Raw genomic sequence first — 24974 nt, forward strand, 5'->3', positions numbered from 1 at the left:
CACAGTATTTTTCTTAAAAGTGCTTTCAAACAACTATAGCACCAAAAGCTCTCTGAACTTCGTGACAGAATTATTTTTCAGTAAAGTTTCTATTACCATCCTAATGCAACCATCAAATCAGTATGTCCTTCTATAGAATCTGTATTTTTGTGATTCTGAATCTGGTGTGTATTTATAGTGTCCTGCAAAACATTTTGGAACATTAAAATTGTGTCCTTTTCACCCACAACTGAATTACAGTGTCAAATTAGGAGATAGGAAAATGGTTTGAAAACTCATACAGTACCTTTTAACAAACCATTTTAGTTAGCTTCCTTCAATAGCATACACTAGCCTCAGGCAATTTACAGATATATCAGAAGGTTTCTACAGTTCAGCACTTGGAGCACTAGCCCTCTAAGTGACTTACTAAGCTTCAGTTTAAGACATTGAATCAAAAGCCTTGGTGCAAGTCTAATGCCAGTCTAGACTCACATCTTTAATTATACACAAGCTAAGTCACTCCATATTAGCCCATAAGCAAAACACAGCTAGGCAGTAGAAGAGCAAGGCAAAACAAATTTTGAGATGATCAAAGTGGTATTTATTTAATGATCTTTGTAACAGAAAACAAACAGCACATCATGATTGCTTTATTACACAAATGTAGCTTTTGAAGAATAAAATTTCACCATGGTGACATCTGGCATTGTGTAAAAAAAATAAAATAAACAAAAATGTATTTGTATATGTATGTAGGCATCTCTCTCTTTTTATACGTATTAAGCATTTCACTCTTATAGTGCTCCTGTGTAGTATAATTATCTCCTGTACCGTCATCAGTCCACACCTTGAACCTGTCCCAGTCATTTAATACACAAGACACAATGTTCCTCCGGATATCAAGAGTGAGCCTGATACGGCAGTGCAATATGTAATACAGAGAATGGAAAAGGCAGGTGCCATCTCCGGACTTGGAAACCACTCAGTAATTAACAGTTCTTTGATCGATGGTAATCACCTCGATAGACATGTTAATGGGGGTACGATTGGAACGATAAAGGAAATGGGTACCTGAACAATGTAAAGTAAGTCTAAAATACGTACACAATAACTATAATCGTAATAAACGAACAATAAAACAGAGGAGAAGCCGTGGATTAAATAAAAAGGCTGTAGTTATCAGCAGGGAGACGTGAATCCCGTGGCGAAGCAAGGAAGGGAATGAAGAGACCGGAGCGACAGACGGTCTTATATAGGCAGGCAGCCAACAACGTGGGAGGCGTTGGGATGGGGGACCCAAAGCCGCCTCATACGGCGACCGAGCTGCAGGCTATGGACGTATATATGTCCATAAGTAGGATTCAGTTAGAGTTGGGAACCCGCGTACCAAATTTCTTGAAGATGGGCCCATAAGTAACAAAGACCGTTGGAAAGTTCAATATGGCAGCCGAGAGTGGCGTCATACCACCGAAAAAAGAACGTACATCGGTTTCAGTTAGCGCAGGGAAGATACCTACCAAATTTCGTGAAGATGGGGCCATAAATAAGAAAGTTCAACATGGCGGACGTTGTCGACAGTTATGACCGTTATGCGTAGAATTTTGAAATGAAACCTGCTTAACTTTTGTAAGTAAGCTGTCTTTATATATGTCTTTACTTTCAGGCCATGAAAGTATCTCTCTGGAAAGTCACGTCTTGTCCCAGGATGTTTTTATATATATATATATATATATATATATATATATATATATATATATATATATATATATATATATATATATACAGTCATGTGAAAACATTAGGACACCCTTTGAAAGCATGTGGTTTTTGTAACATTTTTAATAAATGGTTATTTCATCTCCGTTTCAACAATACAGAGAGATTAAAGTAATCCAACTAAACAAAGAAAACTGAAGAAAAGTCTTTTCAAGATCTTCTGTAAATGTCATTCTACAAAAATGCCTATTCTAACTGAGGAAAAGATAGGACACCCTTGCCCCTAATAGCGAGTGTTACCTCCTTTGGCTGAAATAACTGCAGTGAGACGGTTCTTGTAGCCATCTACCAGTCTTCGACATCGGTCTGAGGAAATTTTACCCCACTCCTCAATGCAGAACTTTTTCAGCTGTGAGATGTTTGAGGGTTTCTTGCACGCATACAGCCCTTTTCAAGTCACCCCACAGCATCTCAATGGGATTCAAATCTGGACTTTGACTTGGCCATTCCAGGACTCTCCATTTCTTCTTTTCAGCCAATCTTTGGTTGATTTACTAGTATGTTTTGGGTCATTGTCATGTTGCATGGTCCAGTTCCGCTTCAGCTTTAATTTTCTAACTGATGGTCTCACATGTTCTTCAAGCACCTTCTGATACACAGTAGAATTCATCGTGGATTCTATGATGGTGAGCTGACCAGGTCCTGCTGCAGCAAAGCAGCCCCAAACCATGACACTTCCACCTCCATGCTTCACAGTTGGTATGAGGTTCTTTTCTTGGAATGCTGTGTTTGGTTTACGCCAAACATGTCCTCTGCTGTTGTGTCCAAATAATTCAATTTTGGACTCATCTGTCCAAAGAACATTATTCCAGAAGTCCTGGTCTTTGTCAACTTTATCTCTGGCAAATGTCAGTCTGGCCTCGATGTTTCTCTTGGAAAGCAAAGGTTTCCTCCTTGCACACCTCCCATGCAAGTTAAACTTGTACAGTCTCTTTCTGATTGTAGAGGCATGTACTTCTACATCAACAGTAGCCAGAGCCTGCTGTAGTTCTCGAGATGACACTTTAGGGTTTTGGAGACCTCTTTTAGCATCTTGCGGTCTGCTCTTGGGGTGAACTTGCTGGGGCGACCAGTCCTGGGCATGTTGGCAGTTGTTTTGAAAGCCCTCCACTTGTAGACTATCTTCCGGACAGTGGAATGGCTGATTTCAAAATCTTTTGAGATCTTTTAAATCCCTTCCCAGACTCATAGGCTGCTACAATCTTTTTCTGAAGTCCTCTGACAGCTCTTTTGTTCTCACCATGGTGCTCACTCTCACTTCAACAGTCAGGAGCACACCAAACTAAATGTCTGAGGTTTAAATAGGGCAAGCCTCATTCAACATGCAGAGTAACGATCTACTAATTATGTGCACCTGGTGTGATATACCTGTGTGAGATCTGAGCCAATTTAAGAGGGAATACATGTGAGGGTGTCCTATCTTTTCCTCAGTTAGAATAGGCATTTTTGTAGAATGACATTTACAGAAGATCTTGAAAAGACTTTTCTTCAGTTTTCTTTGTTTAGTTGGATTACTTTAATCTCTCTGTATTGTTGAAACGGAGATGAAATAACCATTTATTAAAAATGTTACAAAAAACCACATGCTTTCAAAGGGTGTCCTAATGTTTTCACATGACTGTATATATTTAGATATGTATATATGTATCTATATATATATATATGTGTATCTATATATATATATATATATATATATATATATATATATATATATATATATGTGTGTGTGTGTGAATGTATGTGTGTATATATATATATATGTACATATGTATATACCTGTATATGTATACATATATGTAGATATATATGTGTGTGTATATCTATATGTATATATATATCTATATGTAGATGTGTATATGTATATATACAGTGGATACGGAAAGTATTCAGACCCCCTTCCATTTTTCACTCTTCGTTATATTGCAGCCATTTGCTAAAATCATTTAAACTAATTTGTTCCCTCATTAATGTACACACAGCACCCCATATTGACAGACAAAAAAATGGAATTTTTGAAATTGTTGCAGATTTATTAAAAAAGAAAAACTGAAATATCACATGGTCCTAAGTATTCAGACCCTTTCCTTGCTCAGTATTTAGTAGAAGCACCCTTTTGAGCTAATACAGCCATGAGTGTTCTTGGGAAAGATGCAACAAGTTTTTCAAACCTGGATTTGGGGATCCTCTGACATTCCTCCTTGCAGATCCTCTCCAGTTCTGTCAGGTTGGATGGTAAACGTTGGTGGACAGTCATTTTTAGGTCTATCCAGAGATGCTCAATTGGGTTTAAGTCAGGGCTCTGGCTGGGCCATTCAAGAACAGTCACAGAGTTATTGTGAAGCCACTCCTTCGATATTTTAGCTGTGAGCTTGGGGTCATTGTCTTGTTGGAAAGTAAACGTTTGGCCCAGTTTGAGGTCCTTAGCACTCTGGAGAAGGTTTTTGTCTAGGATATCCCTGTACTTGGCTGCATTCATCTTTCCGTCGATTGCAACCAGTCGTCCTGTCCCTGCAGCTGTATAGGTAGAAGGCTGAAATTTGGCAGGCTCATTCCTTACAACTTACTTACAAAAGTTAAGCAGGTTTCATTTCAAAATTCTACGCGTAACGGTCACAATGGTCGACAACGTCCACCATGTTGAACTTTATTTATGGCCCCATCTTCAAAAAATTTGGTACGCAGGTTCCCAAAGCTAAATGAATCCTACTAATGTACATATACATATCCATAGCCTGCAGCTCGGTCACCGTGTGAGGCGGCGTTGTTTCCCCCATCCCAACGCCTCTCACATTGCTGGCTGCCTGCCTATATAAGGCCGTCCGTCACTCCGGTCTCTACATTCCCTTCCTTATTTCGGGACGGGATTACCTCCCTGCTGATAACTACAGCCTTTTTATTTAATCCACGGCTTCTCCACTGTTTTATTGTTCGTTTATTACGATTATAGTTATTGTGTAGGTATTTTAGACTTACTTTACATTGTTCAGGTACCCATTTCCTTTATCGTTCCAACTGTACCCCCATTAACATGTCTATCGAGGTGATCACCATCGATCAAAGAACTGTCACTTACCGAGTGGTTTCCATGCCCGGAGATGGCACCTACCTTTTCCATTCTCTGTGTTACATATTGCACGACCATATCAGGCTCACTCTTGATATCCGGAGGAACACTGTATTGTTCGGTTGTCGCTTTCAAGTGTACCGAAATGGCCAAATATTTTACACCTTTCGACAACTGCCAATGCCTCTTAAACATCTTAGATTTACAGGTGACGATTTCAGTAGTGGACACTTTGATGTTTATGAATGTTTCAACAGTCAAAAGCTGGATGCGAAGTTATCGATGAAACCGGTTGTATGCTTACTACGCTTGACAGATGCCGAATGTCACTTCAACACAAGTCCTGCAAATACTGTCGTAATTGAAACAAACCATGCAACTCAAACCGATTATGACAGCAGCAATCCAAGCTGTGAGATTTGAAACAAGATTACTGTTCACATGGCCAACTGTACATTGCATGCACAAGAGTAAGCTCAGCGCACAGCTTGGTCATATTACAACTAGAGGGCCGAACTGACAACGTGGTATACAAAGAGATCATTAACAAATAATTATTGGTATATTTTCCCTCAGTTTAAAAAGGTTTAATTTTCTTCTTAATAAAAATTTTAAGGCAGTACTTTGCTGCTGAGAAGCGCAGCTATTTTGCTAGTTAAAAATAAAAGAACCGAGAAATCACATGTATATAAGTATTCACAGCCTTTGCTCAATACTCTGTCGATGCACCTTTGGCAGCAATTACAGCATCAAGTCTTTTTGAATATGATGCCACAAGCTTGGCACACCTATCCTTGGCCAGTTTCACCCATTCTTCTTTGCAGCACCTCTCAAGCTCTGTCAGGTTGGATGGGAAGCGTCGGTGCACAGCCATTTTAAGATGTCCCAAGAGATGTTCAATCGGAATCAAGTCTGGGCTCTGGCTGGGCCACTCAAGGACATTCACAGAGTTGTCCTGAAGCAACTCCTTTGATATCTTGACTGTGTGCTTAGGGTCGTTGCCCTGCTGAAAAATGAACTGTCGCCCCAGTCTGAGGTAAAGAGCGCTCTGGAGCAGGTTTTCATCCAGGATGTCTCTGTACATTGCTGCAATCATCTTTCCCTTTATCCTGACTAGTCTCCCAGTTCCTACCACTGAAAAACATTCCCACAGCATGATGCTGCCACCACCATGCTTCACTGTAGGGATGGTATTGGCCTGGTGATGACCGGTGCCTGATTTCCTCCAAACGTGACGCCTGGCATTCACACCAAAGAGCTCAATCTTTGTCTAATCAGACCAGAGAATTTTGTTTCTCATGGTCTGAGAGTCCTTCAGGCACCTTTTGGCAAACTCCAGGTGGGCTGCCATGTGCCTTTTACTAAGGAGTGGCTTCCGTCTGGCCACTCTACCATACAGGCCTGATTGGTGGATTGCTGCAGACATAGTTGTCTATCTGGAAGGTTCTCGTCTCTCCAGAGAGGATCTCTGGAGCTCTGACAGAGTGGGTTCTTGGTCACCTCCCTGACTAAGGCCCTTCTTCCCTGATCGCTCAGTTTAGATGGCTGGCCAGCTCTAGGAAGAGTCCTGGTGGTTTCAAACTTCTTCCACTTACAGATGATGGAGGCCACTGATCTTCAAAGCAGCAGAAAATTTTCTGTAACCTTCCCCAGATTTGTGCCTCGAGACAATCCTGTCTCGGAGGTCTACAGACAATTCCTTTGGGACCTTATATAGACAGGTGTGTGCCTTTCCAAATCATGTCCAATCAACTAAATTTAACACAGGTGGACTTCAATTAAGCTCCAGAAACATCTCAAGGATGATCAGGGGAAACAGGATGTACCGGAGCTCTTTTTGGAGCTTCATGGCAAAGGCTGTAAATACTTATGTACATGTGATTTCTCAGTTTTAATAAATTTGCAAAAACCTCAAGTAAACTTTTTCACGTTGTCATTATGGGGTGTTGTGTTTAGAATTCTGAGGAAAAAAATGAATTTAATCCATTTTGGAATAAGGCTGTAACATAACAAAATGTGGAAAAAGTGATGCGCTGAGAATACTTTCCGGATGCTCTGTATATATATTATGCCCACGGGGAAAATAAAATGCATAGGATACAGACTCACAGGACAGATTACATATATATATATATATATATATATATATATATATATATATATATATATATATATATATATGTGTGTGTGTGTGTGTGTGTGAGTGGAAAAAAAACACCAAAATGTTTTTCATCACATCTTCAACAATAGTCGGCCGATTTTGAGAAAATTTGGAACATTGTATAAACTTGTGTCAAAGCCTGGTCAAAGCAGTATAAGATCTTACTTATTTATAAATTTGGTTGCCATGGATACGTCGCGAACATGAGACGATAAAGTTTGTAAACAAGTTTGACCCTTGCTAAATTTGCAGATAAAAATGGGTTTCAGCACAGAAGACCGAATTTTTATTAAGAATTTGATTCCAACAGTCGTCGACTGATAAAAGAGTTCCCACAGAAAGGTTGGAACAAAAACGGCCTCGATGTGCTGCTACAAAAGATTCGGTCGACCGGCAACCAGGCAGTGGTCGACCACATTCGATGCGTACACTTGAAAACATTGAAGCTGTTAACGATCTTGTACTAAGCCAAGAAGACGCACCACAGACTCCCAGAACAACTCGACAGATAGCTAGAGAAATCGGAATAAGCCAAAGAACTGTGGTTGAGATAATCCATAAAGACCTGAAGCTGAAGTGCTTGAAAAAGCGCCGTGCACAGCAGTTAACAACAGCCAACGAGGAGTCGCACTTGAAACGATGCATGCAGCTGCTGGACAAGTTTTCAGAGCACAGTGTCAGCTTCATCTGGTTCACAGATGAAAAGGTTTTTACAGTGGCACCACCTATCAATGCCCAGAATGATCGTCTGTACGTACCGTCAACAACAAAGAAGCGAGATACTGATGCCAAGCGCCTCCTGCGGACCCGCCCTACCTTCAGCCGCTCAGTTATGGTATCGGTCTCCAAACTTGGCTGCACAGAGCTTTTCTTCATTGAACCCGGAGTAAAAGTCAATGGTGCATACTGCCGGGATGTCCTGCTGACACAGAACATGTTGCCAGCAATCAGACACATGTCAGGAGACTTCTTTGTCTTCCAGCATGACAACGCCCCAGCACACCGTGCACGGGACACTGTTGAGCTGCTACGTCGTGAAACTCCAGGTTTAACTGGACCAGACATTTGGCCAGCAAACTCACCAGACCTCAATCCCATCGACTATCGAATCTGGGGTTTGATGCAAGACCGCGTCTACCAGACTCCAATACGAGACATCGAGGACCTGAAGCAGCGGCTCATCTCTGTCTGGGCTGAACTGAAACAGAGTGTTGTTGACAAGGCAATTGATCAGTGGAGACCAAGGCTGAGGGCTTGTGTTCGTGCCAAGGGAAAGCACTTTGAACAACTTCTTTAATAAATCATAAAACACTTATTAAAATTACTGTTCCACATCTTGTTGATAACTTTGAATGAAAAGGTAATCTCATTTTATTTATGTCAAAACACGAAGACTTAAGTTCAATAAGCTAGTGCAGCGATGTTGTTTGTTTGATGTGAGTAATTAATACTTTCCAACTGTTGTTGGAAAACATATTACATACACTTTGTATCAAACATTAAGTAAATCAGCCGACTATTGTTGAAGATGTGATGAAAAACATTTTGGTGTGTTTTTTTCCACTCACAGTGGAAAATATATATATAGACACTAGCAAAATACCCGCGCTTCGCAGCGGAGAAGTAGTGTGTTAAGGAAGTAATAAAAAGAAAAGGAAACATTTTAATAATAACATAACATGATTGACAATGTAATTGTTTTGTCACTGTTGTGAGTGATGAGTGTTGCTGTCATATATATATATATATATATATATATATATATATATATATACACACACACACACACACATAAACATATATATATATATATATATATATATACACATATATATATATATATATATATACATATATATATATATACATATATATATACATATATATATATATATATATATATATATATATATATATATATATACATATATATATATATATATACATACATACATACATACATACATACATACATACACTGTGTGCACAATTATTAGGCAAGTTGTATTTTTGAGGATTAATTTTAATATGGAACAAACACAGTGCTATCAGTCAATCCAAATGTTAATAAACCTGAAACCTGAATGTTTCACAACGGAAATGTGAGTGTGAACATCATCAGGGGAATACATATGTGCACAATTATTAGGCAACTATTTAGTGTGCAGATTTATTATGCAACTAAAGGAAAAATGAAAATTTTCCCATCTCACTTGTTTATTTTCATCTGTTATAGTGAGAATAATAAACAAACACCTCAAAATTTACAAATAAACATCTCTGACATTTCAAAAAAATAAATCAATCAATCAATGACCAATATAGCCACCCTTCTTTCCAATAACAGTCATAAGCCTTTCCATTCATGGAGTCTGTCAGTTTCTTGATCTGTTGACGATCAGCTTTTTGTGGAGCAGTGACTACAGCCTCCCAGACACTCTTCAGAGAGGTGTATTGTTTTTCTCCCCCGTAAATCTAGCGTTTAAGAAGTGCCCACAAGTTCTCGATAGGGTTTAGGTCAGATGAGGAAGGGGGCCATGTCATTATTCCTTCATCTTTAAGGCCTTTACTGGCTGGCCACGCAGTGGAGAACTTCGATGCAAGTGATGGAGCATTGGCCTGCATAAAAATCATGGTCTTTTTCCTGTATCACTGTTTGAAGAAAGTGTCTTTGAAAAACTGGCAGTAGGTTTGGGAGTTGATTTTGAGTTCATCTTCAATGCAAAAGGTCCAACTAGCTCATCTTTAAAAATACCAGCTCATACCAGTACCCCGTCTCCACGTTGGAGTGGAGCTCTGTGCCCATTACTGATCCACAGGTCCATCCATCTGGTCCATCAAGAGTCACTCTCATCTCATCGGTCCATAAAACCTTTGGAAAAAAAACCTGTCTTCAGATATTTCTTGGCCCAGTTTTGACGTTTCAACTTATGTTTCTTGTTCAGTGGTGCTTGGGTTTCAGCCCTCCTTACTTTGGCCATGTCTTTGAGCACTGAACACCTTGTACTTCTGGGCACTCCAGGTAGGTTGCAGCTCTGGAATATGAAAGTACTGGAGTATAATGGGTTCCTGGTAGCTTCACGTTTGATTCTTCTCAAATCTTTGGCAGCTAATTTGCGTCTTTTGTTCTCAACACGTTTCTTGCGACCCTGTTGACTATTTGCAACAAAATGTTTGATGGTTCTGTGATCACACACCAATATCTTAGCAATTCCAAAAGTGCTGCATCCCTCTGAAAGACTTTTTACAATTTTGACTTTTCAGAGTCAGTTAAATCTCTTTTTTGGCCCATTTTGCCTGAGGAAAACTAGCTGCCTAATAATTCTGCACACCTTGATATAGGGTGTTGATCTCCTTAGGCCACACCCTCCCTCATTACACAAATACACATCACCTGACGTGCTTAAATCCAATAAGCATTCAAGTTAATACAGCTTGGAGTTGGAATATACGCATTAAAAATGATGATATGGTCAAAATACTCACTTGCCTAATAATTGTGCACACAGTGTACACATACATCCACATTATATATACATATATATATATATATATATATATACATACATATCTACATATACACACATACATACACACACACACATATATATATATAAACATATATATACACATACATACATATCTACATATATATACACACACACACACACACATTATATATATATAATCTCTCTCTCTTTATATATATATACACACACATACACTCTTTCTGGGGGTGCCAGAATCCATCAAGGAAGAAAAATGAAAAACATTATATGTACAAAATCTTAATTTATTTATCCATTCCTAAATAATTAAATGGGCAGGCTATTTCTTATCAATGCAATAAGCTGTTTGTTAAAACGGATGACTCCCGCTCTTACGTGCAAGTATGCGTGGATATTATGAACTATCGTATCTGTTCAAGTTCTATTTAAATTTTAAATAGAAGGAATTTTTATTTAGTCAACAGAAATATCTTTGGTAGGAATGTAAGTTGAATGTAGGCATCATTGCATAAATTTTTCTTCACCATACAAATGTAAAGAGTAAATTCGCCTTACATTCCAACCAAAGATATTTGTGTCGACTAAATAGAACTTGAAAAGATATATTTTTTCAAATGTGATCCTGCAATTCAGATCGAGTTGACGCGCACTACAGTACATCGAGCCCGCGTGCTATTGTGGTTTCGCCTGCGTGCCTCAATAAGTCACCCTCCCCTCGCTCTTATTTTTTTACCGTTCATCTAATGAATACACTGAGTATGGCTTTACCAAAACAATCATTGATGGCGAATAAAGTATCCATTATTCATAAAGCTTCAATTGGTGATCTGTCTTTCTGCGTTAACTGCATATTTTTTCATACGTCTCAAACCAAGGGGATGCGAGAGTAAAATGAATCGGGAAGCGCGCGTACATACTCAGTGTACCCCCTCTTGGGAATCGAACCTCGGACGTTGGCGCTAGAGGAGAAGTCTCTACCATTGCGCCACGGCGTGTGGTTTGTCTATTTGAGCATATGTGGATCGGGGTATATATACATATATATATATACATATATATATATATATATATATACATATATATATATATATATATATATATATATATATACAGTGGTGTGAAAAGCTATTTGCCCCCTTCCTGATTTCTTATTCTTTTGCATGTTTGTCACACAAAATGTTTCTGATCATCAAACACATTTAACTATTAGTCAAATATAACACAAGTAAACACAAAATGCAGTTTTAAATGATGGTTTTATTATTTAGGGAGAAAAAAAAATCCAAACCTACATGGCCCTGTGTGAAAAAGTAATTGCCCCCTTGTTCAAAAATAACCTAACTGTGGTGTATCAAACCTGAGTTCAATTTCCTGATTACTGCCACACCTGTTTCAATCAAGAAATCACTTAAATAGGAGCTGCCTGACACAGAGAAGTAGACCAAAAGCACCTCAAAAGCTAGACATCAGGCCAAGATCCAAAGAAATTCAGGAACAAATGAGAACAGAAGTAATTGAGATCTATCAGTCTGGTAAAGGTTATAAAGCCATTTCTAAAGCTTTTGGACTCCAGCGAACCACAGTGAGAGCCATTATCCACAAATGGCAAAAACATGGAACAGTGGTGAACCTTCCCAGGAGTGGCCGGCCGACCAAAATTACCCCAAGAGCGCAGAGGCGACTCATCCGAGAGGTCACAAAGACCCCAGGACAACGTCTAAAGAACTGCAGGCCTCACTTGCCTCAATTAAGGTCAGTGTTCACGACTCCACCATAAGAAAGAGACTGGGCAAAAACAGCCTGCATGGCAGATTTCCAAGGCAAAACCACTGTTAAGCAAAAGAACATTAGGGCTCGTCTCAGTTTTGCTAAGAAACATCTCAATGATTGCCAAGACTTTTGGGAAAATACCTTGTGGACTGATGAGACAAAAGTTGAACTTTTTGGAAGGCAAATGTCCCATTACATCTGGCGTAAAAGGAACACAGCATTTCAGAAAGAGAACATCATACCAACAGTAAAATATGGTGGTGGTAGTGTGATGGTCTGGGGTTGTTTTGCTGCTTCAGGACCTGGAAGGCTTGCTGTGATAGATGGAACCATGAATTCTACTGTCTACCAAAAAATCCTGAAGGAGAATGTCCGGTCATCTGTTCGTCAACTCAAGCTGAAGCGATCTTGGGTGCTGCAACAGGACAATGACCCAAAACACACCAGCAAATCCACCTCTGCATGGCTGAAGAAAAACAAAATGAAGACTTTGGAGTGGCCTAGTCAAACTCCTGACCTGAATCCAATTGAGATGCTATGGCTTGACCTTAAAAAGGCGGTTCATGCTAGAAAACCCTCAAATAAAGCTGAATTACAACAATTCTGCAAAGATGAGTGGGCCAAAATTCCTCCAGAGCGCTATAAAAGACTCATTGCAAGTTATCACAAACGCTTGATTGCAGTTATTGCTGCTAAGGGTGGCCCAACCAGTTATTAGGTTCAGGGGGCAATTACTTTTTCACACAGGGCCATGTAGGTTTGGATTTGTTTTCTCCCTAAATAGTAAAAACCATCATTTAAAAACTGCATTTTGTGTTTACTTGTGTTATATTTGACTAATGGTTAAATGTGTTTGATGATCAGAAACATTTTATGTGACAAACATGCAAAAGAATAAGAAATCAGGAAGGGGGCAAATAGTTTTTCACACCACTGTATATATATATACCCACGCCTTGCAGCGGAGAAGTAGTGTGTTAAAGAAGTTATGAAAAAGAAAAGGGAACATTTTAAAAATAACATAACATGATTGTTAATATACAGTAATTGTTTTGTGAGTGTTATGAGTGTTGCTGTCATCAAGGATTTGATTATCATTATTTCTTTCAATCAGGTTCGTATTTGTAGGATGTGTTGTGTTCAAGTTACATTCTGTGTTTGTCAATCGTTGTAAAGATAACAGGTTTCATTCATCAATTCGTTTCTTACTGCATCAATAAACAGCTCATCTTCCTCTTTATCTGAGACGTGACACACTGCATGCATGGGTTTTTTTCTTTTTTTACACTGTCTTCCTTTAGCAGGACATTGACTTTTTCCACCGTGTGCTTTGTTTCCACAGTAGCTGCACTTATGAATATGCTTGTATGTATCACACGTTTCATATTTTTTGCTGCCTTCTCAATTGTGTAATTCGTTTTTTTTTTCAGCACTCTTTGGAACTGTTGCTTTTTGTCTGTGCACTGCGTCATTTCACGTGAGCCCGGTGTACATGCATCGAAGGTTCCCAGCTGTGCTGGTGCCATCTCGTGCGATGTTCACGGCTGTATTTAATGTTAGCTAAGACCGGGCACTTAAAAGTTTCTCTTGCAGTTTCGCCGAGTTTGTGCCAAACACCACCCTGACCATCTCATCTTCCTCTGCATAAGCACAGTCCTTCACCCATGAATATTTAGCGGCAGTGTTTCTATTGGATTGCCGCTGACGGACGGCCTTATATGGGCAGGCACTAAATTACGTGGGATTCCACCGTGTGCTTTGTTTCCGCAGTAGCTGCACTTATGAATATGCTTGTATGTATCACACGCTTCATATTTTTTTGCTGCCTTCTCAATTGTGTAATTCGGTTTTTGTTCAGTACTCTTTGGAACTATTGCTTTTTGTCTGTGCACTGCGTCAGTTCACGTGAGCTGCTCGGTGTACATGCATCGAAGGTTCCCAGCTGTGCTGGTGCCATCTCGTGCGATGTCCATGGCTTTATTTAATGTTAGCTAAGACCCGGCGCTTAAAAGTTCTCTCGCAGTTTCTCTGAGTTTGTGCCAAACACCACCCTGACCATCTCATCTTCCTCTGAATAAGCACAGTCCTTCACCCATGAATATTTAGCGGCGGTGTTTCTATTGGATTGCCGCTGACAGACGGCCTTATATGGGCAGGCACTAAATTACGTGGGAGGCGTAACTCCGCCTCCCACGGGCATTGAGCAGAAGTCTATTATAGTATATGGACGAAAAAATAGGTTCCAGTTATGACCATTACGCGTAGAATTTTGAAATGAAACCTGCCCAGCTTTTGTAAGTAAGCTGTAAGGAATGAGCCTGCCAAATTTCAGCCTTCTACCTACACGGGAAGTTGGAGAATTAGTGATGAGTCAGTCAGTAAGTGAGTGAGTGAGGGCTTTGCCTTTTATTAGTGTATATACAGTATATATATATATATATATATATATATATATATATATATATAAATGTAAACAGATATATATTCACACAGATGGCTTGTTCTCAATGGAATGTTAAATGTACAACTGCCTAATTAATTTGTTTTTAGAAAAATCAGGAAAATACAAAGTAAACAATTTGCAGAATAAGTAAACTAGTGAGAACATATGAAGACAACGTCCAAGCAGATTTATTTAATATACAGCTAGTAACTTCTGAGAAAGACATGGTGGGTTGTATCCTGTTTACAATATCATAAATTCAATGAGAAAGACAAGTTCAACTATCTTACAACAAAAAAGCTAATGCCCCTGGAATGCTTTAGCACCAAAGGAAACACTGTGCTGATTAAAAGAAAGTGGTATAAAGATGGTCTAAATAATTCACAGCCATAAACCCTAGCAGAAAAAAGACCATGTCCAGAGAAGTGCTCTACCCTCCACAAAGTAAGAAAAATAGTGGTCTGAGAACAGCATCTCTAAACATCCTTTACTGTTGGTGCGCATAGGATCATATACTCTTGTAATAGCCACTCCATGTGGGTTTACACTTCCCTTACTTTGACTGTGTCAAATAATGCTATAAAAATTATGTCTTTATATTCTTAAATTAAACCTGTCTTTTCGTCGTACTTGAAAATGTCAATGTAGACTCTAGATGTATGTAATGTCTATATATTTTAAACAGATTACAAGATTATATCCCTTATATGCTGCTGCACCACTACGCCGGGAAGCACAGCATCACATTACTTATCCTTTAATTATTGAGTACATGTCAATTTCTATTGCTGCACTTAACCCTTCTCTACGTTATACTACAGTTTGCAAGGTTTTGGACAATTCCAAAGATTGTCCAGGTCTTCATGGAGTAACTGTGCTGAATCCTTGTCATTTGCTATTATTCTGCTTTGGTGGCAACCTGCAAATTTAACACGTTTATTAAATATAATTAAGTGGTGTCATTAATATAAATTAGAAAAAATAATAGTTTTGTCATGTGTAGAATACTCTGCTAATCTACTGTTTTTGTCCAGCTCATAATGCAGTTTTATAAATTACAGGTTATGTTAATGTTTACAGCTTTAGGATTAATCACTGGTGGGTAATCATACCCAAGTATTCATGAAAGTTTGAGTAAACTACGTCATATTCATTGCCACTGTCTACTTTTCCAGTTGCTGCTCAAAAACATTTTAGCATTTTTTAAGCAAGGCTTTCCTCTTGCTTACGCACAGAGAGAAAGTGAGGAGAAAACGTAAATGCTAAACATAAAATATATAAATCTCCTGTCCACCACAGTCGTTGATTCTTTTTCTAACCTCCAACGTTAAATTACTGCTGATTATAGTCAACCTTAGGGTGCAGAGTCTCTCTAGTTTCAGAACACATTACGCACATTAAAAAATAAGGACTTAAAGTCGATCATCTTTTTGTTTGGGATTCAGGTTTAACCATCACTAGGTTAAAAGTAGTAAGAACTTATTCCAGTAGCACAGCAAGCTGTAAATTAACCTCAAAAGGGACACCAGTCCATCACAGGGCAAACCCATACAAAAATATCTCTGCTCATTCATACTTTGACAGTTCAGAGATGCCCATTGATCACAAATGCCTTTAAGACATGGGAGGACACCACAGAACCCTGAGAAATCCCATGAAAACACTGAGTGATAGCACTTGTAAATGCCACTAGATGGGTTGAAGCAAGATTCTCTGTTTTCAAAAGACAAAGCAATTCCACATAGACTGCTAACTCTAGGTCAGCATGCACCAAGCCTCTTGTTAAATATGCTCTTACAAACACCAACATGAATGCTCATGAAGCAGAAGTGATCCAGCCTCACTACATAGGGTGTTGGTGGTGTTCCCTAGAAATGACATGGTTGTAGACTAGTTGAAAAAATTCTATACTCACTCATCATGCACCATGCATCAAAATTTGTTATTCACAAATACAAAGATAGTAAAAAACTAAGTGTGCATAAATCTAAAACCAAAACTTTTTAAGTGGGCAAAACACTGGAGGTAAAAAAGCAAATGACCAAGTATATGCAGTAAGAAAGCCTACACAGATAAAGCCAGGTACTGAGTTTCTAGGACAAGTAAATACTTTCATAATTGGTCTTCCTGTAGTAAACTTATACTGTAATTAGGAAAATTGCAACTGCTGAAGGAAAATAGCAAGAGGCCAGAACATATAGATGATGTGTCAATCTATTCATTTGCTGAATTTGTTAAATCTAAATTGTGTTGTGCAGGTTGGGAAACAATCCTGTAAATACTGCTTCGAAGAAATTTCCAAAAGCGGACAGGATACATTCATAACAGGCAGTGTCTATGTTTAGTCAGCAGTCTAGCATGCACATGCATGGCATGAACACCAAGATGCTCTGAGAAAAATTCACACAGTGGGACAAATTTGTAACAGACAGAGAACAGGCTACAACCCAAACCCGATTTTTTTGGGTATTGTAGTGATTTGCAGACTCCTGGTGTGCCAGATGTGTGACAATCATTTCTGAGTGGGTGTTTGGTGTTAAATAGGTAGAAACTTTACACAAGAGACAAAAATATTGAATATGAAATGATTCTAGCTACAGTCCACCTCTTGATGCTTTGACATAATGCTATACATAAAGTTTGAGTTTTCTTCCCCTAATCATCAAGAGTACAAGAAGCAGAAACAAGGGGCTTACCTTCTAATTATTTTTTTTGTTAGAGCTCCAGCAGATGTGGTGTGAACAATAAATAAAATCATAAACAAGCAAATCTGAAAACTGTGGCAGCTAAATACCAAGCACAAAGATGATTACGATGTGCAAATTTAATTGCAAACAGGAATCTGGAAGGGTCTGAATTGGCAAGAAAAGACACTCACTTAGGGCCTGAGAGTTTACACTCATCTTTGGAGGAATGCTGGTACTATACTCTGCTTCCTAATTCCTCATATTCCTAATTCAGTCTGAAACAGAACAATAAACAGTCTCCTCCATCTGGCCACCTGCAGATGAGATGTTCCTGTACAACTACTGGAGCGTGCACATACATTTAACCTAGCACTATACTCTGTGTGCCTCAAGACACTCATAACTCCACCAGCAGGCTAAATCATGGGAGGATGGCACATCACACCAATCCCCTAGATGAAACACTAAAGTGCTGCTTACTCAATGCTAAAAAGAAAAGATAAAAAGAATTAAATAAACCATGACCTCTAAAACAGCAGAGAAGGAAGCTTTGAAGGTTGTTTACATAAATGTATAAAGTCTGAAGAAAACATTTAAATTTGAACAATTGGTTAGAATAAGGACAAAAGCAACAAAATGACACGAAAAGTCTTTTATATTTTGTCATTAACACAATGAAAAAGTCATATTAAAACATGAAACAAATAAGCAAGTGGCTTCCCCCAAAAGAGCAAATCAGTGGGCCTCTAGCATGGTTAGTCACAAAATACAAGTATTTTAAAAATTAATCAACTTTTTTTCAACTGTAAAATCCATCAAAGGCTGATTAAGTGCCTTCTAAGCCAAAGACTGTAAAATACATTAGAAGATCCAATTTCAATATCCCTTGCCAAGTACCAGAAAGATAAATATTTCTCTTAGATATCTGACCACAAATTGATGTTCCCATTATGTTTTCTCTGTCCCTCTTGGCTTTCTTTGCTGAATGTTTAGCTGTATATACAAAGCCTCCCAAAGGTGAAATGTGGTAAGATGTGTGGTTTCTGAGTATATCAGTGGAATATTTTCATCCACGTGTTGGCTAAAAGATGGATTTATGTTTGGCCAATGATACAGTGCACCCTTAAATAGTACCTTTTGCTTTCTATGCCTATTATAGTTTAATAGAACAAGGTAGGCAATGAAAAAAACAGATCAGAGAGGCAAATGTTTAAAGGTCCTGTTTTGCATTTGCGTAAGTGGCATTTGCATAATACAATTTGCACAGCTAAAAAAAATTCCAAAGAGAATATAATTAAATGGAAAAATCAGGGCTCCAAGTGGGAATCCACTTCTAACTGACAGGGCAAAAGTAACTGATATGTAATGAGCCTAGCGACTTCACTTTGGCTTGGCTGACTGCCTGTTTCTTCTAAATTGCTTGAAATACTGAAGCAAAAAAAGGGTTCATTAATTTAGGACTAATATTTTGTAGCAGGTTCTTGTTTGGCTAGGGCAAAAGAATGTTGTAAACAATTTACAAAGCTTAATGCAGATTTTTTTCATAGCATATTTTACAAATGTCTTAAACCTGTCATTTCTCTTCACTAATATCATAATCTGTGCTAAACGAATGGCAACAGCGATGATATTTTTAATTATTTTCTAACATTACTTAAAAAGTCAAATCCAGTTTTACTTAAAAACTTTTCCAAAACCTGTGGATATTAATATGCATAAAATTAGAAAATTATTCAAAATCAAGAATTATTCATTCACTGATTTACTAAATCTGTTTAATCTAAGTTAAGGCTGTAGCACACTAGAGGCTATCCTGGCAGCATCAGGTACAAGAAAGGAATTAGGCCTGGATGGGTCTTAACTCAACTCAGTCATATTGAGCCGGATTACACTTAGCAATTAACCTGACATGTCTTTTGAAAGTAGGAAGAAAACCAGCGCAACAGGTAAAAATGCAGTCAGACATGGGGAGAACATGTAAACCCCATACAGAGAGTGATTAAGGTGATATTTCAGCTCAGGCTCTTAAGAGATACTCTGCTACTGTGCTGCCAAACTCAGCCACAAACCCCTCCATTGCTCACTGGAGATCTCATTCGAACAAGGCCAAAGGACAATTACATTTGCAAACAGCAGAAATTCAACACTATGGTTCCCAAATGGACACACTCAAGGGACTCAGCTATGCCTTAATACAATGTTCATGAATAGCAGAGGAGACATGACACAACCACGCTAAACAGACATGACTTAAAGTCAAGTACACAAACTTTCGCACAACAAAAACAGGGAAGGAAAAGGAAACAAATGGCTCTTGAACATCATATTATCTTAGCACTTTGTACGATACCACAGGATACACAGTCATGAAGTTTTAATATTTATCATGCAGAACAGCAATAACAACATTTCTGATATAATAGGTGTATATGGTGAACAATGCAGGTAAATAGCAAACATTATCAAAAATGTCCACAAAAAAAATCCAACATTATTCATGTTGCATAGTTCACACTTCAAATTGTCACAATGTCCCAAATACATGCATTTTTAGTAAAATACTGTTAAGCAAACCTACTTTTGTGGATGTAAATGGAACACGCTTCAGATGCCAATGGGCAAATGAATTCTACACTCACCTCTCGCCGTTATGTTCATATTCATAGTACCTTGGGAATATTTAGCGGGAATGAACTGATCTTCTGCTTGTGGAAGCATCTCAAAAATGCACAAATATGAAGCACATTCTGTTCCTTGTAATGTTTACATTCACTTTTGTTCAGCTTTTAATCATGAGTTTTACATGTTTCTCAATGCAAGCTTTTACATGAAGTGTAATGTTAGCCAATGAATAAGCTGTTATTGTCTTGGAATCCTGACCACATCTAAATGAGGTGAGGAGGCGAAGAAATGATTATAAATGATGCAAGACATTTACAATTACAGCAAACATACGGTAAAATTATACGGAGTGTATAATATGTTAATAAAATATCACCTACTTCATGGTCTGTGCAGGAGTTAAATCTGATAAAATTTGCAGGCAGTGTTATATAAATTGTATAATATAAACCAAGAGCTGTTTTGCTCAGATTACTAAAAGGATGCAAAGACAGTGCATCAAGCATAGTGGGCATTTATAGTTAGCACCCTACTAGAAAAAAGACATAATTTGATCTCAAACTAATACTGGTTGTATGCACAAGTCTATTCAGCTGGCAAATTCTGGGCCAAAATCATCCCATGACAGATACATATTTGGCCCACAAAACTCTTGAACGCCTTGCACCCTGATATCCAATATACATAATGCATATTTAGCATCTACATTTTTAATAAAATAGCCAGTCAGTAAAACCACTGCAGTTTTTAGGGAGAATAAAGAATACATATTGTGGCCTCTGGCAAAGAAGACAAACATCTACAACTGAGACCACAATCTGCGGTTTGGTTTTTAGTCTGGACTAATGGTATAACTTTGGTTATAAATGCTTGAAGGATGCTTTAGAGCAGGGCTATTCAATTACAAATTCAGTTGGGCCAGATTGTCAAACCAAGAAGGTTAGCTGGGCCAGTCATTTTAGCGGCAAAGCAGCTCGTAATGACAAATTTTAAAACCAACACAAACAAATTTATTGAAAAACATAAGGTTTATTCGTTGTTTCTCTTTTAACTTTGGTCAGTTTGCAGAGCAAAAGGTGCATACAAAAGAGCTGAATTAACAGAATCTGAGGTAGCCCCTATTTTTCCACTTACAAAAGAAAAAAAAAATTGACCTAGGCTACATATCTGACCTATCTGATCACAAAGTGCAAAGTGCATAAAACAAAATAGTGCACAGTAGTAGGCTATTAGAAATAACATTGTTTCCTTTTGAAACAAAATAAACAACTTGCACACATTTGACCCAGGAACATCTCAAAGTGCATAAAATAAAAAGTGCACAGTATTCACAACTATAACAACACCGAGGGAACATATTTTAAATCACCATGTGTGATTAGGCATGCCTCTGTTACGCATCCCACATTATATTGATGCATTGTAGGCTACAGTTACCCTGCTGACTTAGTGGGAGAAGTGATATTTTTTGTTTTGAACGAGAGCAGTGACTTTAGGCTCGTAAGTTGTCAATGCAATTCGAAGACATTGGTGGAGAGTATGGTCAGTCAGGGAGCAACGAGAGTTGCTTTTTATGGAGTTCATGTGTGAAAAACTTGACTCACATGTATATGTTGATCCAAACATACTGAGCATGACAATCTCTACTTTCTTAATGTTAGGGAACTGATGTGCGTTGACATCAGTCCAAAACATTGCAGGCCCGTTAGTGTAAAGCTCCTGTGCCATGGTTACAGATGACTGCATGTCAACAAGTTCGAGTGTGAATTTCCCCTCGTCAATGGAAGGGACCAGTTTCTTAGCTCTGGCGGATAAGTCCCCTTCTATTGCAACAGTGAACGGGTCTCTGACAAAAACAGCCAACTCTGTAGGCAGATCAAGTCCATCCAATCGACCAGCAAAGTTACATTTTTTTTTGTGCGTGGATGAGATGCATTTGCGGAGTGTCGGAAAATGCAGCATTCGGCCTGTGCTCAAATCATTTGCGAAAAGGTCCAGTTTAACTTGGAATGCGCGCATCTGTTCCACGAGGTCGATGACAGTTTTGTCTCTGCCTTGTAGTCCCAAATTGAGATCGTTAGGTTGTTTGAATATGTAGCTCAGAAAGCAGGCATCGACCATGAAGTTGTCGTCCAGTATGCGACTCAAGTGCGTTTCTGCCTTTTTTTGCTTGCTGCCGTGGAGGAAAGTTATGATCTCTTCTCTGAGACCGCAGAAACGCTCCAGTGCTTTGCCTTTGGACAGCCACCTCACGTCATTATGCAAAAGAAGGTCGTGGTGCTCAGTAGACATTTCTTACAGCAGCATGCGGAATAAGCAGTGTTGGAGGCTTGATGTGGAGCGAATAAAATTAATTATAGCCATAACGCTGTCCGTTGTCGTTTTGAGCGCCCCGCTTAGTTTTGCGCACAACACCGCCTGATGCACAATGCAGTGTAAGCAGATCAACTGAGGTGCAACAGCGGACCAACGTGTTGCCAAACCATTCACTTTCCCTGTCATGGACGGAGCCCCATCTGTCACAAGCATGCACACACGCTTCATATCCAGACCACTGTCTTTAAAAAAGGCGGAAATTTTCCCAAAGACGATATCGCCAGTTGTGTGTCCATCTAACGGCAGTAGGCCGAGCAGCTCCTCTCGGAAGCATTTGCCATCAAAAAAACGGACATATACAGTGGTGTGAAAAACTATTTGCCTCCTTCCTGATTTCTTATTCTTTTGCATGTTTGTCACACAAAATGTTTCTGATCATCAAACACATTTAACCATTAGTCAAATATAACACAAGTAAAAACAAAATGCAGTTTTTAAATGATGGTTTTTATTATTTAGGGAGAAAACAAATCCAAACCTACATGGCCCTGTGTGAAAAAGTAATTGCCCCCTGAACCTAATAACTGGTTGGACCACCCTTAGCAGCAATAACTGCAATGAAGCGTTTGCGATAACTTGCAATGAGTCTTTTACAGCGCTCTGGAGGAATTTTGGCCCACTCATCTTTGCAGAATTGTTGTAATTCAGCTTTATTTGAGGGTTTTCTAGCATGAACCGCCTTTTTAAGGTCATGCCATAGCATCTCAATTGGATTCAGGTCAGGACTTTGACTAGGCCACTCCAAAGTCTTCATTTTGTTTTTCTTCAGCCATTCAGAGGTGGATTTGCTGGTGTGTTTTGGGTCATTGTCCTGTTGCAGCACCCAAGATTGATTCAGCTTGAGTTGACGAACAGATGGCCGGACATTCTCCTTCAGGATTTTTTGGTAGACAGTAGAATTCATGGTTCCATCTATCACAGCAAGCCTTCCAGGTCCTGAAGCAGCAAAACAACCCCAGACCATCACACTACCACCACCATATTTTACTGTTGGTATGATGTTCTTTTTCTGAAATGCTGTGTTCCTTTTACGCCAGATGTAACGGGACATTTGCCTTCCAAAAAGTTCAACTTTTGTCTCATCAGTCCACAAGGTATTTTCCCAAAAGTCTTGGCAATCATTTAGATGTTTCTCAGCAAAATTGAGACGAGCCCTAATGTTCTTTTTGCTTAACAGTGGTTTGCGTCTTGGAAATCTGCCATGCAGGCCGTTTTTGCCCAGTCTCTTTCTTATGGTGGAGTCGTGAACACTGACTTTAATTGAGGCAAGTGAGGCCTGCAGTTCTTTAGACGTTGTCCTGGGGTCTTTTGTGACCTCTCGGATGAGTCGTCTCTGCGCTCTTGGGGTAATTTTGGTCAGCCGGCCACTCCTGGGAAGGTTCACCACTGTTCCATGTTTTTGCCATTTGTGGATAATGGCTCTCACTGTGCTTCGCTGGAGTCCCAAAGCTTTAGAAATGGCTTTATAACCTTTACCAGACTGATAGATCTCAATTACTTCTGTTCTCATTTGTTCCTGAATTTCTTTGGATCTTGGCATGATGTCTAGCTTTTGAGGTGCTTTTGGTCTACTTCTCTGTGTCAGGCAGCTCCTATTTAAGTGATTTCTTGATTGAAACAGGTGTGGCAGTAATCAGGCCTGGGGGTGGCTACGGAAATTGAACTCCGGTGTGATACACCACAGTTAGGTTAGTTTTGTTTATTTTGAACAAGGGGGCAATTACTTTTTCACACAGGACCATGTAGGTTTGGATTTTTTTTTCTCCCTAAATAATAAAAACCATCATTTAAAAACTGCATTTTATGTTTACTTGTGTTATATTTGACTAATGGTTAAATGTGTTTGATGATCAGAAACATTTTGTGTGACAAACATGCAAAAGAATAAGAAATCAGGAAGGGGGCAAATAGTTTTTCACACCACTGTATGCACAACTGAGCAGTATCAGTTCTATCTGTGGACTCATCTACTGCTATAGACATAGTATCAGCTTTCATCAGGTATCCTAACAGCGTTTCATACACATCTGCAGCAAGAATTTCAACCCTACAAATGTTTGAAGTATCTGACAGGGGTACGTTTTTTATAGCAGATACCACGCTCATTTTAATTTTATCGTCATTTATCACCTCATCCACGACAGCCAGCATACAGTCCTTCACGGTTTCAGAGTCTGTGAATGGCCTTTTCTTTTTTGCCAGTATCCAGGAAACACGAAGGGATGCTGCAGTAGCTCTCTCTTGGGCTGTGAATGACCGCACCATGGTAGTACTGCTCCGGTTGTAAGATGCAATCAAACTCTGCACTTCTGCAGCTCTCTCTTGAGATCCCTCTGGAAAATTGGTGCGAAAAGTGTGGTGTTTCTCAACATGATGCCTCCGCACATTGTAATCTTTAAATACTCCAACGCATTCATTACAAATTAAACACATCGGTTTGGCGTTTGGATGTGACGGTAAAATAAACAAGTATTTGTCAGTCCAGGCAGGGTTAAACTTACGGTTTTCATTGGCAATTTTACGTTTCAGTGTTGAGAAAGACATATTGATAGTAATCTAAGCTACTATCGGTACGCTCTGCATT

General features: G+C 38.9%; 1 protein-coding gene across 5 annotated transcripts in view; it reads right to left on the bottom strand.

Annotated features, from left to right (window-relative positions):
• Window positions 1–24974, bottom strand: part of vti1a (vesicle transport through interaction with t-SNAREs 1A) — a 504072-nt gene that overhangs the window by 218409 nt on the left and 260689 nt on the right. The gene's annotated exons all lie outside the window — the stretch shown is intronic.

Source organism: Polypterus senegalus, chromosome 1, assembly GCF_016835505.1.
Source record: "Polypterus senegalus isolate Bchr_013 chromosome 1, ASM1683550v1, whole genome shotgun sequence".
Taxonomy (NCBI): domain Eukaryota; kingdom Metazoa; phylum Chordata; class Cladistia; order Polypteriformes; family Polypteridae; genus Polypterus; species Polypterus senegalus.